Source organism: Cyanistes caeruleus, chromosome 9 (genome assembly GCF_971803275.1).
Source record: "Cyanistes caeruleus chromosome 9, bCyaCae1.hap1.1, whole genome shotgun sequence".
NCBI lineage: Eukaryota > Metazoa > Chordata > Aves > Passeriformes > Paridae > Cyanistes > Cyanistes caeruleus.
Genome location: NC_141709.1, coordinates 19764139 through 19778065, shown reverse-complemented (window position 1 = coordinate 19778065; position 13927 = coordinate 19764139). Strand labels below are relative to the sequence as shown.

The following is a 13927-nucleotide window of genomic DNA, read 5'->3' as shown; positions in this document are numbered from 1 at the left end:
TGCTATCTATTTATCTATGTTCTTCTCTAACTAGGGTCACTCATCAAGCTTTCTAGCACATGATGCTGCACACGGTGCTAATAATACCAAGGTTCAATCCCCATATGGGCCATTCACTCAAGGGTTCAACTTGATGATCCCTGTGGGTCCCTTCCAACTCAGAATATTCTGTGATCTGGAAATATGACCATAATTACCCATTGAATACAAAAGATAGGTCTTGAATGGAAGATTCAAAACAGTTCAGTTTTGCACTATGCTAGTAATTTTCTTCTGTTGGTTATCTTATTGCTAGAGTCTTAACATTGCTTGAATGCACACTTCTAATTCACTAATTGCTCAGAAGAACTCTGTAAGGGACTCTGGATGCCATCATATCTTTTGAGTAAATCATTAGTGAATATGCTCTGGCACATATTTTGAGTAAATCATTAGTGAATATGCTCCAGCACATATTTTCATCTGTACTCTTCAGTAACTGTTCTTGGTAGGGAAAAAAATCCCTAGCATATCTTAAAAAAAAATCACTTCGCATTTCAAGCTAGGAAATTTCTCTACCTTCCATCTGACTTATGCATTGTGAAAAGCTACCATAGTGAAAAACAAATTGTTGGATACATATCACATTGAAGGGTTATATGATATATCACTCAGCATGGAGTCTGGTTTGATTTACTTGCACGCAAGTAAAAGAAACTGTAACAAAAATAGTGCTTTTCCATTCCTTGTATTCCCCACAATATTCTGCCATCCCTCGGAAGGTAAAGCATGTCATGAAGTCACTGTAGGTCTGCATTCAATAACTGATAGCAGGATAAAGCCTTGCTGTCTAGGTGGATGGTACATGGCAGCACAGATAGAACTGAATGTCTCATTTCTCAGTTCATACCTAATTCAGAGAAGATTGTGGATCTGCCTGTCTTGCAGAAGAGAGCAGGAAACTAAGGAGGAGAGTGACTCTGTATGCAGTAACCCCTGCTCTGGTCTGGACACACCAAGGACTTACTGTGATTCAGCTGGGAGGGCAACAAGAACTGTGGTATTAGACAAATTACTCGCTTTTTGACAATTTGGGTCTTATGAAATGTTAGAGAATATTTAAAATTATTCAAATTAATATATTCTCACAATATATTTGGCTGTGTTCCTGGCCTGTATTATTCTTCTGTGTTGAATACCTCCATCTCCAGCAGCTATTCAGTCCTTAAAAGGGGTTGGCTTTTATTTTATTCTATTTATTTTTCTGCCACCATATATTCTAAAGACATGTAATGGATCAGCCCAGATATGTTTCATGTGAGGAGAGGGAAGGAAATAGCCTGAAAATCGTTTACAGTTCAACATTGACCTGATATTTGTGAAGATGAAAACTTACTCTACAGCATTTTTACTTTGTGATTTGAATTCAATGGGGTAAAAATCAGCTTAAAAAATCTTGTCATGATGCTATTTCCAAAGTAAAATAAGGAGTATCAGTGAGAACACACCACCCCAAGTGGCTCCCCTCCAGCTTCATAACCCAAATTTATTTTTGACATTGCATCATAAGACCAAAATGATTAATCTATAATAGATTATCTCACAAATCTGCAGCAGAAGAACAGAGGATATGATTTACTCAGGATTTGGCACACTGGCAATGGCATGTCACAGCAAAGGGTTCAATGAATAACATACAACAGAAAAACAAACTGGGGAGAGGCTGGGCTATTGCAGAGGGACTTCAACGTGGTGCAAGGGAACCCACCAACCCAACAGCTGCATTGACCACTGGCCACTTGACTTACCATAATATTTGAGCAAATAATTTCCATTGGCTTTCCAGAAGGACTTCTCTAAGTGCAGATGTTCCTCACAGCCTGCCTTGAGCTTGCATTTCTTAAGTGCTAAGTACCTATAAAACAGAACGAGAGGGGTTTACCCTACCTTTGCAGTTGTCCTGTGGGGTCACAGGATTTGTGTTATGGAACTGCAAAGTGTAGTTATTTGTGAAAAGTGTTGAATTCCTGGGAGAAACACAAACAGTTGGATGGCTAAACCATGTACTTGTGCTACTTCAGTGCTCACTTTCATTACTGAGAGTAAAGGAATGTTTGTGGAGCCTCCTGCATAATTTACTGTATGTGAAACATTTACCATGGATAAATTTCAGCCTATGGAATTCCATGTAAAAGGGCAAGCATATTTTTTTTCTGGGACATGGCTACCCTTTGCACCAAACTTAGAAGCCAAAAGCAATCATAAAAAATCAGAGTAACATCCAAGTTCACAGGCACCATTTTCTGGTGACACTAAAAATGTATTTGCCAGTTAAAAAAAGCTATTGTCCTTTACTGTAATTTTAATAATTTATTGTGAACACTAGAAACTTCAGAGAAAATTCAGTCTCAGCTGTCTGACCTTGGCCAAATGCTGAAGAACAACCTGAGAGCAGGACACTGAAAAATGGAGGGCAGAGTAAAGCAGCTATGTACTCTTATTGCCGTTCAATGACACCTTCCTTCTGTAAAATCTCAAATTCACTTTTTACAGTATTTCCATATTTACTAAGTAACCTGGGATAATTATGTTGCTCTAACCTCGATTTCTTCTATTTTCAGGGAGATTTACCTGCCAGTCTAGGCTGTCTTTTCTGACATCAAAAGTTGAGCAAAGTTCTCTGTGTAGTAACAGGTTTTATTAGTCTGAAATGCCCCTTCCCTTGACCTGTTTGGACTTTCTTTTGCTAGTGCTTCTGTCAATCCTTGGCTTTCTGTGTGGGGCCAGTGAAGGTCTCAGACTCTAGACACTTCAGCCAGAACCAAGACTATTAATTTATTTGCGTGCACCATCAAGCAGCAATCGTCTTTAAATCGTTGACCAAAGGCGAAAGGGCGAGTCAGAACTCATGGAACTCTATCTCTCATGGAGCTACATGAGGATGGTGGCAGCAGGGTAGGTCTGAAAAGGCTGTGGGGCCAGGGAAATGCCCCATGGGCCAGCTCTGTTGATAGACAGCTGTGACAGACAACATCAAGAAACCTCTATGTGTCTAATCTCCTGTTTAACTGCCAGCCCATCCAAAGGAGATGTTAATAGTTTCACATAGCTGGGATTTTGTCCCAGAGGTGAGGACTTTGGCTCTGTTGGTGAGTCTGGGTGATGGCAACTTTTCCTCTTTAGTCTTAAGGGCTCAACAGATGAAGCTTGCCAGGGTAGTGCTGACACTATCCAGCTTCTGCAGCAATGCACAACATAGCAGTGAACAATACAGGAAATAAAACAACATAGGAGAATAGGGCTGCTGCTGCCACAGATCCTGGGAAGCTTAAATTTAATTCCCTCCTCCTCCCTCTGTTGAGGCCATGCTCCTCCCCAGAGGCATCAGAAATTGTGTCTTTCCCTCATGCTCACCCAAGATCCAGGAAGGGGTTTCATTTCTCTCTGCTGGGAAGTAAGTTATATGTTGGGAATTACGCAGGATTTTTGACCTGGTTTACAGAAAAGGCAGCATTAACAGCTAGAATTTAGAGAGCAAAACAGTACTTCAAGCTTTTGGGGGATTGATGCAAGTGGTTCAGCTTGATGCAAATTTCTTTCATGGCTATTTTGTGAGCAAAAATATTGTCTCCATCTCTACCTCTAGGCACTCCAACCACAAGCTGAGATCTCACCTACAGACCAGGAATGGTGGGCCATGCCACCAATCAATAGCAGAGATTGCCACAGAGCTTGAATTTTACACATATATGAAATATATACAAAATATATAAGGTTTCACATCTCCAATGGGAAGTATCAAGGGCCTTAGTAGACACAGAGGGCTGAAAGCACCTGCATTGAAACAGGAGTGAGGGCAGGTCTAGGTCAAGGGTTTGGCTCAGAAAGTAGAGAGCAGCAGGGTTTCATTCCTGGCCGTGCAAAGATCTGAAATAACACTCTGCCTCATGCCTTACTTCCCATCCACGGCATTCCAACCATGGAAAACCTGCTGTACTTATGAGATGCTAAAGCTCCTCTCATGCTTTGGGGTTATATAAATGCCATGAAAACCCACAGAAATGGACATGGAAAAGCAGCATGCAGATCCTGGTCCCAGTCAGCCTGAGAGCCTGTGTCCTACTCTACCACTGTTGCTTCAAGCTCAGGAGTGCAGGTGAGTGACAATGTGTCACTCTGCAGCTGATGGCCCCAGCCCTGAGTCCACAGAGTTCAGGGGTCTTGGAAGTACGCTGTAAAATGTAACAAGTGGTCTTTTTTGTTGTTGTTTCTGTGAAAGCCAGTAATCACAGAACTAAAGTACAGTTGGATGAACCATAGTTTACTGCCATGAACTTCTCTTGCCTGTGTTTTTCTAAAGGCAACACCATAGATGCTGAGATGGCTGCACTTTGGACAAAACAAATGCTGTAACAGGATGTAGCTGTAACAAACCTGTCAGAGCTCATAAACAAACAGTCATCCATTTAATCACTAATTATTAATCCAATTCTGATCTTCAGTTACTCAAAATGAACTGTTTAAAAAATGTGATATGTGTTAGTCTAAAGCAATTTAAAAACATGTGTCCAAAAGTAATGCTTTGGTTACTGTGGGACAATCCATCTGTTATTACAAGAAAATTAGGACAGGAAAAATAAACCTTATCCTATGAAATCAGCCATATGAGAGAAGATTCCTTTTAAAACTGCCTCCACCTGAAATCCTGAGTGCTGAAGGAGGCAAACAAGCATTAATGAGCAGGACTGCAGCCTGCACCATATTCCTGCCCCTCTAAAGCAGCAGAATTACAAAATAGATGGGCGTGAAAGAAATCACAGATTTGTTACAGATATCTGCTGCTTAGTGCCTAAAAAATTTAGTTTATGGAGCCTCTCAATCTGTGTATGGAAATCAGTCAACAGCAGAAGCACTTCTGACCTCCTTGAAGATTTTTAGCATAATCTCAACTCTTCTTAAAATCTTTCCAAGCTAACAATATCGTATTCTTGGATTTTAGTTGTTTTAGTTTTTTTAATCAAAACTGTATATATGTCAAATTTGTCGAATGACTGGACAAAGCAGTGTTAAAAATTCAACTGCACTAATTACTAGCTGAGCAGCATAAAAACCTCTGAATAAATGTCAGTCTAGGAGATAAGCTCTTATCTTAATCTAATGACTCCACAGACTTAATTTGTCAGGCCAGCCTAGTTGATGAAAAACAGGTTTCTATTCTCCAGTGTTAGCAGCTGCATCTTTCCAAATCTTTGAAGCTGGATAGTAATACCATCAGTGTCATCCTGCAAAAATCTTGTGACCAAGCCAATTCCATTGCTATTGTCCTGTTACACTAATTAAAGTTGTTTTACCCCCATCGGTGTGCAATAGGTGAAAATGAAGTCAATTTATTTTTAGATTTGTTATATTCTGGGATAATCATTCTTGCTTCCCACTGCCCACAGTGATGTGATAATATTTGCAGCTCTCTCTCAGTGTCAGAAAGCGAGGCTTTTTAGCAGGGCTCCACAGACAGCACAGTGCTACCCCAGAAAAATTCCTGCAGTGCAAACAAAGCACCCAAGTAGGTGTGTATGGTTTATTTGTGTAGAGAAGAGTAATTTTGAGCTCAGGCAATGAATTTAATCTTAAGAGATGATTTTAGATTTTTGAAGTTCTTCCTTAAAGGGGTATTTGACATATTTGGAACTAAATGCACCCAAATGTTCATAGTGTTTGGGCAAAGTGGATTAGCAAAGAGGAAAAAAAATAAATTGGCTGCAGCCACTACCCCAATCTTCAACTGATGGGAACCTGGTAGGCCTTTTTTGCTGAGTGCCCCATTTCAAAGGATACCATTTAAGCATGGTACTTTTCATCCCAACCTCAAAACTTAGAGAGATATCCTTGGGAGTTGGGAGATAAACTATATTCTGATGATACTCAGGAAGATGACAGTAACAAAAAACCTGATGAAAAAAGTAACAAAAACCTGATGAAAATAATAGTGCTAAGGTGAAATCTACTGAGGCAAATACAAGAGGCCAGTCCTGCTCTGTATACAGTGTTGGCATTGACATTATTAACTTTATCAACATTAGATATATCAAGATATTTACCTGCTCTGTTGTATCTGGTTTTATAGCAGTGCAACTCCACTGACTTCAGCAGCACTTCACATCATACAACTAGGAAAAGGGAGTGGAGAGTTAGCCACCTTTTTCTAGTACTGCAAAATCCCTGATGCCCAGAGCTGATTGGTCTGAAGCCCGTGTTACTTTCTGGTCTGGCAGGAGTGCAGGGTCAGAGGTAGCTCTGTGTGGCTGCAGCACAGGTCACCCTGGGATTTGTTTTGGAATGCTTTAGAAGCATTTCACTGTTTGGCTGGGAACACCCTTTTGGATAACACAAATTTAATCAATTAGATCACAAATGTCCATCCTCTTGGGTGAGAACATTGCTTGCTTGCAAATTTAGTCTAAGCAGGACTGCAAGGGGACCACACAGGTCATGTGCTGGCATATCTACAAAAGTATTCAGGAGCCGGTCCATGTACATTTTCACTTCAAAGGCTCATGTGTGAGCATGGACAGCCTGTTTAACATCTGAGTCGTCCTGGCTGTGATGTGAGTTGGGTGCCAATACTGTAGCAGCCAAAGCCTGTGAGCCCATGCATGCAGGCCACGTTGTCTAGATGGGTTTCTTCACCTGCAGCAGTGCAGATCCTCAGCAGGGAGGACATAAAGGCTGAGAAGAAGGGTGGGAAGGTTCACAAGCTGCAAAAACCTTTAAATCAGAAACTGTAATTTACCCCACCTAGTTGTGTTCTGCATCTCTTGTGTACAATGGCATCTTCTAACATCCTGGCTAACACATCATTGCTTATGGCATCTTCCTGTTAGTTGAGAGCCATAACACACCTTTCTTCCTGTTTTACCCAAAACCATGCAAAGGAACAGAGTTTGCAGAGTAGTGACAGGTGAAGTGCTCACAGTCCCTAATGTGACCCAGAATGACAGGGTTGCTGGATAAATTAGAGCCAGATTTCCACAGATATATGAGATCTGAATACAGATGAGTACCTACTTCAGATTTTTAAAGCTTCCAGGCTCCATGCTGTCATGGAGTTGAGAGCACAAGGGTTTTTGACAATCCCGGAGTCTGAAACATATTTAAGGACTGCTGCCTATTGCTTCCTTGGATCAAGACAACTGAACTCTTTGAAAGCACTGGGCTGCAGTCAGTATCTGTCTGATCTTCTGAACAATAATTAACATTTGGTGCATGGTCTGCAACCTTGAGGCCTTATCTGACCAAATGTGAATTTATATCCATTGGTTTCATCATGGAAGTGATGGTTCACTCTGAACATGCCAAATTCATTTATGTTAGGGTTATGGCCTGGAATAGCATTGTTTTAGTAAGAATTAATTTCTCCTGCTCTGAGTCACAGTTTCAAACTACAGACCATTCCCAACACACCTGAAACAGAAAATGAACACATTGAAGTAAAATTTTCAAAGTGACATTTGAACCCCTTCTCTCTGATTTGATGATCTCTCTGATCAATGACCCAATCTATTGATCCAGTCAAATGACTGCAGCCTCCTCAGGTATACCCTGCAAAGTCTCCTTGACCAGTTCATTACCACAATTCTTCAGGTGCACTGTGACTGTCTTTCAGGGGAGGACAGGTGCCAGCTAATCAAGTTGAAAAAATTAAAACTCCCATAGATTAAATTCTAGTCCTGGTGAAAGATATGGCAAAATTCCCATGGAAACCAGTGACTACTTTATCTTAAGACATTATCTCAAGTCTGAATTGCCATTGGAATACTGACTCCCAGATTTATGCAATGAGTTTAACTTGGAATTAACAAATTTATTGCCATTTCCTCAGCAGCTGGAGCAGTGAAGGGGCTGGCTCACAAAGGAGCCATTCCCTAGGGGTGGTGTAGTAGGATCCAGCTGGCTTGGGTTGGGCTGCCCATGCTTCAGGAGACTTTGTGGTTTCATGACTCCCTTTGCTCCCTCTATACTCTCCAACACTTGCTCCTGTCATTCCGCTACAAAAAAAGTTTACCTGCTCTGGCCTGCAAAGGAGCCCTGCTATTTTTGGACTGCAGCCTATAAGAACAAGTTTGGATGCTAAGGAAAAATAAATCATTCTGAAAGAACAAAACTGGGTCCTTTATGGAAAAATATTGTGACTCCCAATCTGAAGGCTGTGGATCCAGATAATAAGTAATCTAAACCTAAAAAGGGGTCTGTCATGGTGAGATACAAAAATGTAGGGGTAACTGCCAGGTTTGAGATTGGTCTTGATGAAGTATTAGTGCTGGCAAGCCAATAATGAGCTAAGGCCCATGGTGAGCCTGCAACAAGCTGGGCCACTTGGCTTGACTAAATGAAGTCCAAATGCTGGCACCACTGCTGGAGGCAGGACAAGCATATTCAAAAGGAAAAAGATGTCTTTCTTGATTTGCAATAAGAGTATCACAGTTCACCCACCTTGTGTGTGAGTGCAGGGCAGTTTGTGCCATGTTAATACCTTTGATGCAGTATTCCTAAAAGGAAGTGTTTGTCAATTTTGGTATAAGTGTTTGGGCACAATAGCCTTAATTCAATGTGTCAGATAAGAGAAAATCATGTTGGCTTATATTTATGACTTTTCACTTCTATCTTAGCACTAGAGATGTTTGGAGAGCAAATCAACTCTTCAGTTTGTGTTTTGCTTTGTTGTTTTTTTTAATCCATCTAAGCTTTGCCAGCCAAATCCGTAACACTTATTGCCATATCTGCTGCAGAATAGGTGGGAAGACATCTGAAATGCACTGAGGGGGTATTTTTGATAAGTCACCCATTATGTGACTTAAGGGAAGGGTAGAGAATTGAAGATAGGCAGGAAGTGAAGACGTGCTCTTGATGGGTACCTGATGCACATACTATTGCACAGGTCAAGGAGAGACACAGCCAAGGGAGCACTACTGATGCCTTGCACTTCTTGTGGCCCTTGGGCACAGTCAGGATTCTTGACCTGAGATTGGAGAAATAATGAGCCTGGACCCTCAAGTGAGTAAGACCCATAGGAAAAACAAAAAAAACCTTCTAATGAATAAAGAAAAGGCCAGAATTTAAGCTGTTTGTACCAAGGTAAAAGAGCCCAGATCATCTCTGGAATTTTGGTGCTTAAGTGTCTTTGTTTAGGATCCTGTCCCAAATGTCTTTGATAACCTGGGTTGGTATGGGCCTCATATCTAGAGACTGGTTAGCAAATCTCCACTAACACTAAAACAGAGAACTAGCTTGTTAATTCTACCACCTGATCATGACTGTTTTTTGAGATGGGGCCAAAGCAGGTACAGAGCTGGGTTAATCTCAGTTGTTCCACAACATGCTATACTGCCATTTAGAACGGCTGCTGAAATGTTTGGGTGAGGCTCTTTCTTGCTTTTATAGCAGTGCAGTGCTATATTGAGAATGAACAGCTCTGTGGAGACTGGCTTCCCTCAAGTGGGATGCTCTCTCCTCCTTCACAGAAGTCACAGGTGTGGCCACACTTGGACTGATGTGTACAGTTTTGGGCACAGCAGTATAAAAGGATATAAAACTATTAGAGATCATCCAAAGGACAGCTATGAAGATGGTGAAGTGTCTGGAAGAAAAGTCATATAAAGAGCAGCTGAGGTCAGCCTGGGCAAGAGGAGACTGAGGGAAGACCTCATTGCAGTCACAGCTTCCTTGTGAGGGAAGCAGGAGGGGCAGACTGATCTCTGCTCTGTGGTGATTAGCGACAGGACCCAAGGGAATGGCCTCTAGTTGTTTCATGAGAGAAGTCTCTTCACCCAGAGGGTGACTGGGCACTGGAACACCTCCCCAGGGCAGTGGTCACAGCACCAGCAGAACTTGACAGACTTCAAGAAGCATTTGGTCAACACTCTCAGGCACATGGTGAGACTCTTGGGAATGTCCTGTGCAGAGTCAGGAGTTGGACTTGACAATCCTTTCAACCCAGCACATTCTGTGATTCTGTGATTTTGGCCTTGGTAAGTGCACACTGATGATTTTCCACTTCTGTTTCAAAGGGAACCTCCAGCCACTCTCAAGTGCCAGTAACTATTTCCCCTGTTACAGGCTCAGCTTCCCTGCATTCTTTGGGAGGAGAGGCTCATAATAAAGGAAGCAGTAGAGCTACACCGATTTTTAGGACTGACAGTAAAGGTACCCAGTTAACAGACTGAGTGAGGGGACTCAGATTTGCTTGCAGAATCCCATGTGAATTGCACTGTTCTTCCAATCAAAGTGATTGTGAGAAATTCTGATTTTCAATTCTTTTTTATTTTTGCATATGGGAAAGAGGATGCCTTTGTGCAATGACTGTTTAAAAATACTTCAAAAGAACTTGAATCAGTCCATGGCTGCACTATATACAAATTAAAATAATTGATTTTTTGGCAGCCTTTTAAGAGATCTATAAATTAAAGGGATTTCTGATACATTTTGGGGGACTTTATTTCATATCAGCTTTCAGAGTGCCCTCCCTCACAGTGCTGAAAGTCAGCCACAAAACCAGACAGACCTCTCATTTACTCTGCCCTCCTGACTCAGGAATCAGTGGATCTCCTTTGGAAGTGACCATGGTTGGGCATGGTGGGTCCTGGACCCCTGCCAGCTCTGCATCCATCCCTTTCATTACTTCTTTGAGAACTTTACATCAAGAAATAGAAACTGCCCAAAACCCACCCCACTGGGGAGTTAGTTCCTCTCTTTTTCTCCATTAGTAGAAACTGATTCCCTCACCCAGTTTGTGTTGCACCTGGGCTGTCCCCATTCTGTGCTCTGATGGCAATGGGTTCAGTTCTATCTGTGATGACCTAAAAATAGCACTCAATTAACATTGCATTTCAAGAATTGGAAAATTTCCCAGAAGTCCATTCTTTTTTTCTTTTTCTGTTTCATTACATTTTACAGTAATAATACACAAGCCTGTAGAAAACATGACGGGTAATGAAAAAATGTAATTAATATAAGCAGTGTAAAGCATTTTTTTTCCCTCTGTTGTCCTTGCAGAAAATTACTGCTTTAAACTGAGCAGGATGTGAAAATGCATAAAGCAAACAGTAATATGCTGTGGTTTGTAAATATCTTATGCAAAATAGTTAAATCTACTGCTGTTTATTTTTCTTACTTTGTGTCACAAGCTCTTACATTTTTTTGTCCATTACTTTTTTCATTTGTTCTCTTTTGGGGGTTTGCTCTCTTTCATCTTAAGAAAGTCACTGACTTAACTATATTTTTTTTCTGCTACAGCTAATTCTTCTCACCATCTCCTCCTGTTTGCTGGCTCTGAAATGCAACATAATCTGCAAAAGTGTAGTGAGCCAGATCTTCACTACACTGAGGATATGCTCTCATTTTGGGCTTAAAAAAAAAAAAAAAGAAAAAGGAAAAAAAAAAAGAAAGCAGTCTTATCCTACAAACAAACAACTAATTATCCCAAATTCTGCAACAGCTTTATGACTAACTAGCATTCCTGACTGTTTGTGTAGGATTCCACACTGTGTTAACAAGGCTGCCTGGTCACAGTTCGGGAACGGGCTGTAAGCAATACATTAACTAGTATGGCACAGTATATGCCATCTCTCTTTGGAATATTTCTCTCTGGATATCTGTAGAACTTGTAATACCCAGCAATATCTGAAGGTCACAGCAGAGTTTCTGAGCTGAAATACAAAACAGCATTCCAAACACATCTTCTGTGGCCAGACAAGAAACTGCTTATGGTTTATTTTCCCTCCCCCCTCTGCACAGCTGACATCCAGCATTAGTTATTGTTTATTTTTGTCTTGTTCCTGGTTCTAAAGGTTTCCCTTATGGCTCTGGTTTATGTGAACTTTCAGATATCACTCGGGGCTTTTCTGCCTCGTCCCCTCTGATGTAGCTGGTTCCCCTGTGAAGGTAGGTTTCCCCAGCTGAAGATCTGTTCCTCTCTCCTGTGGCATTCTGTGCAGCCATTTGGAGTCCCAGATGTAGGAAATGAAATAATCCACGCTCATACAGTCATGAAAGTGCCCATCTGGCACACAGGAACATCACGCATTGGAAGCACACAAGCGTGAGCTCACTTTTGTTATGGCATTTCATAAACAGAGATGCAGTGAGCCAGCAAGTCAGGTCCTTTGGATAATAACAATCATCTCCATCACACGTTGTGTTTAAAAAATTGGGAGAGAAAAAAATCAAGGCAAACTGGAAAACTTGCTCTAAGGAGAAATTTATACTTATAAAGGTTTTTTTTCCCAGTGGCCTGCTGTACTTACACCTCTCTGGCTCTTCACTCTCTATGTAGATTTAAGACAATGGTGACAGTTGAAACATAGCCAGTTAACTCTTAGTTAGCTCTAAAATCACCTCCTCCTCACTGTTCAGTTAAAGGAAGAAAATATGAGATCATACTTACAAAAGTGAGTCCTATAAAAACAAATTGCATGTTACTGCTTTCTTATCACTACATAAAATTCACAGAAACAGTCTAATAAATGACCTCACCACTCAATTTTGAAGTATACAAATTAAAGACAGCAACAGATAAGCCAAGAGAGATTAATGTACAGTGTGTGTGCCTGTATGTGTGTGTTTGCATCCCTCTTTGAGGATATACCCATATGCTGTTGACATTCAACCTCTGGAATTATAATTAGGGGAAAAGGCAGATGTGTAAATTCATCTTGCTGGGCAGCATATATATGTTGCACTAGTTCCTGATTAATTCAGTACTTGAACACTTGAACACATTTACTCTAAGACAAAAGGTTTCTGTTGGGATATGTTGGCTAATAAAGGGGGAGAATATGATGAAACAATGAACAGCCCAAAATGATGGACTATCATTGTGCAATACCAGTAAGTAAAAAACAAGATTATTTATATTATTTTAGCTTTGCAAAGTAATTGAAAAATGACATCCAAGGCATTTTGTTGGATGTCAATGCATGCTGTAAAGAAATCCTGGGATGTGATAAACTTCTCAAAACCCCCACCATTAGTTCTGCTGACAGTGCTGGATCTTCAGAGGGGTTGCTGCTCAGAGGGGTGAGATTTTTAAGTTCAGGAAAAAGCAGTGTCAGGTCTCCTAAACCATTGCTGGAAAACTATGCCCATTCAAAAGCGGGGTGTGGGCCTGCCAGGGGGAGGGGCCTGCCAGGGGAAGAAGCATGCCACTCCATGGTTAAAGAAAATAATATCTGAATTTTACATGACCCAGTTTTGTATTGTATTTGGCAAACAATATCTGGTCCAGTATATTTTAAATACTAAGTGCTAAGTTAGGAAAACAATGAGATATTTGTAAATATGATAGACCATTACAATATACCGCTTCTCATTTGAAAAGTCATTTGTGCAAGAAATTATTATTGACCCATAATATGTAAATGATTGAAATACAGAAATTAATATTTGGGTCAACTCATGTATTTTTCAACCATGAAATGAAAAGCTCAGTATTCACATTCCAATCCATACATGAAAGCATTACAGCACTATTACTTGGCTATTGTATTAATTTATTATTGTCTTAGTTAATGACATACAGAGTTATATCTCTACTTTCAAATGAGGAGTACGCCACACTAATGTTTCACCCCAGGATGTCCCCTATTCTGGACTCTTTACTGGTGACAATAAGCCAAATTCAGAGCTGATATGGAAGCAAATAAACAACAGTGCTAGCACGAAGGAGATTTTGGCCCTAATATGCCTTAAAGGTTACACAGGGACGACTGGTTCCTGCATTGCAGCTCCTCTGTTCTACCTGGGCTTGATTTTCATCTCCTTCACTTGAGTTTTACCCAGTGTGATGCTTCTTATTTACTGCAACTAATTCAGAAATATAAACACTACAGGATGAGTGCATTTAGTGCTGTGAGGCAGTCCTTATTCTAAGGAGTTTCTGCTCCCACTTCCTTTT

The 13927-nt window shown here is 40.8% G+C and overlaps 1 protein-coding gene across 2 annotated transcripts in view; it reads right to left on the bottom strand.

Moving 5' to 3' along the window:
* The window catches only part of LOC111932828 (uncharacterized), a 316058-nt gene that overhangs the window by 12604 nt on the left and 289527 nt on the right, over nt 1-13927 (bottom strand). For both annotated transcript variants that reach the window (XM_086841536.1, XM_086841534.1), the window contains 2 exons: nt 6078-6146; nt 1788-1894 (listed from right to left, as the gene is read on the bottom strand). The gene's annotated coding sequence lies outside the window, so the exon portion shown is untranslated. The remainder of the gene's footprint in view (nt 1-1787; nt 1895-6077; nt 6147-13927) is intronic.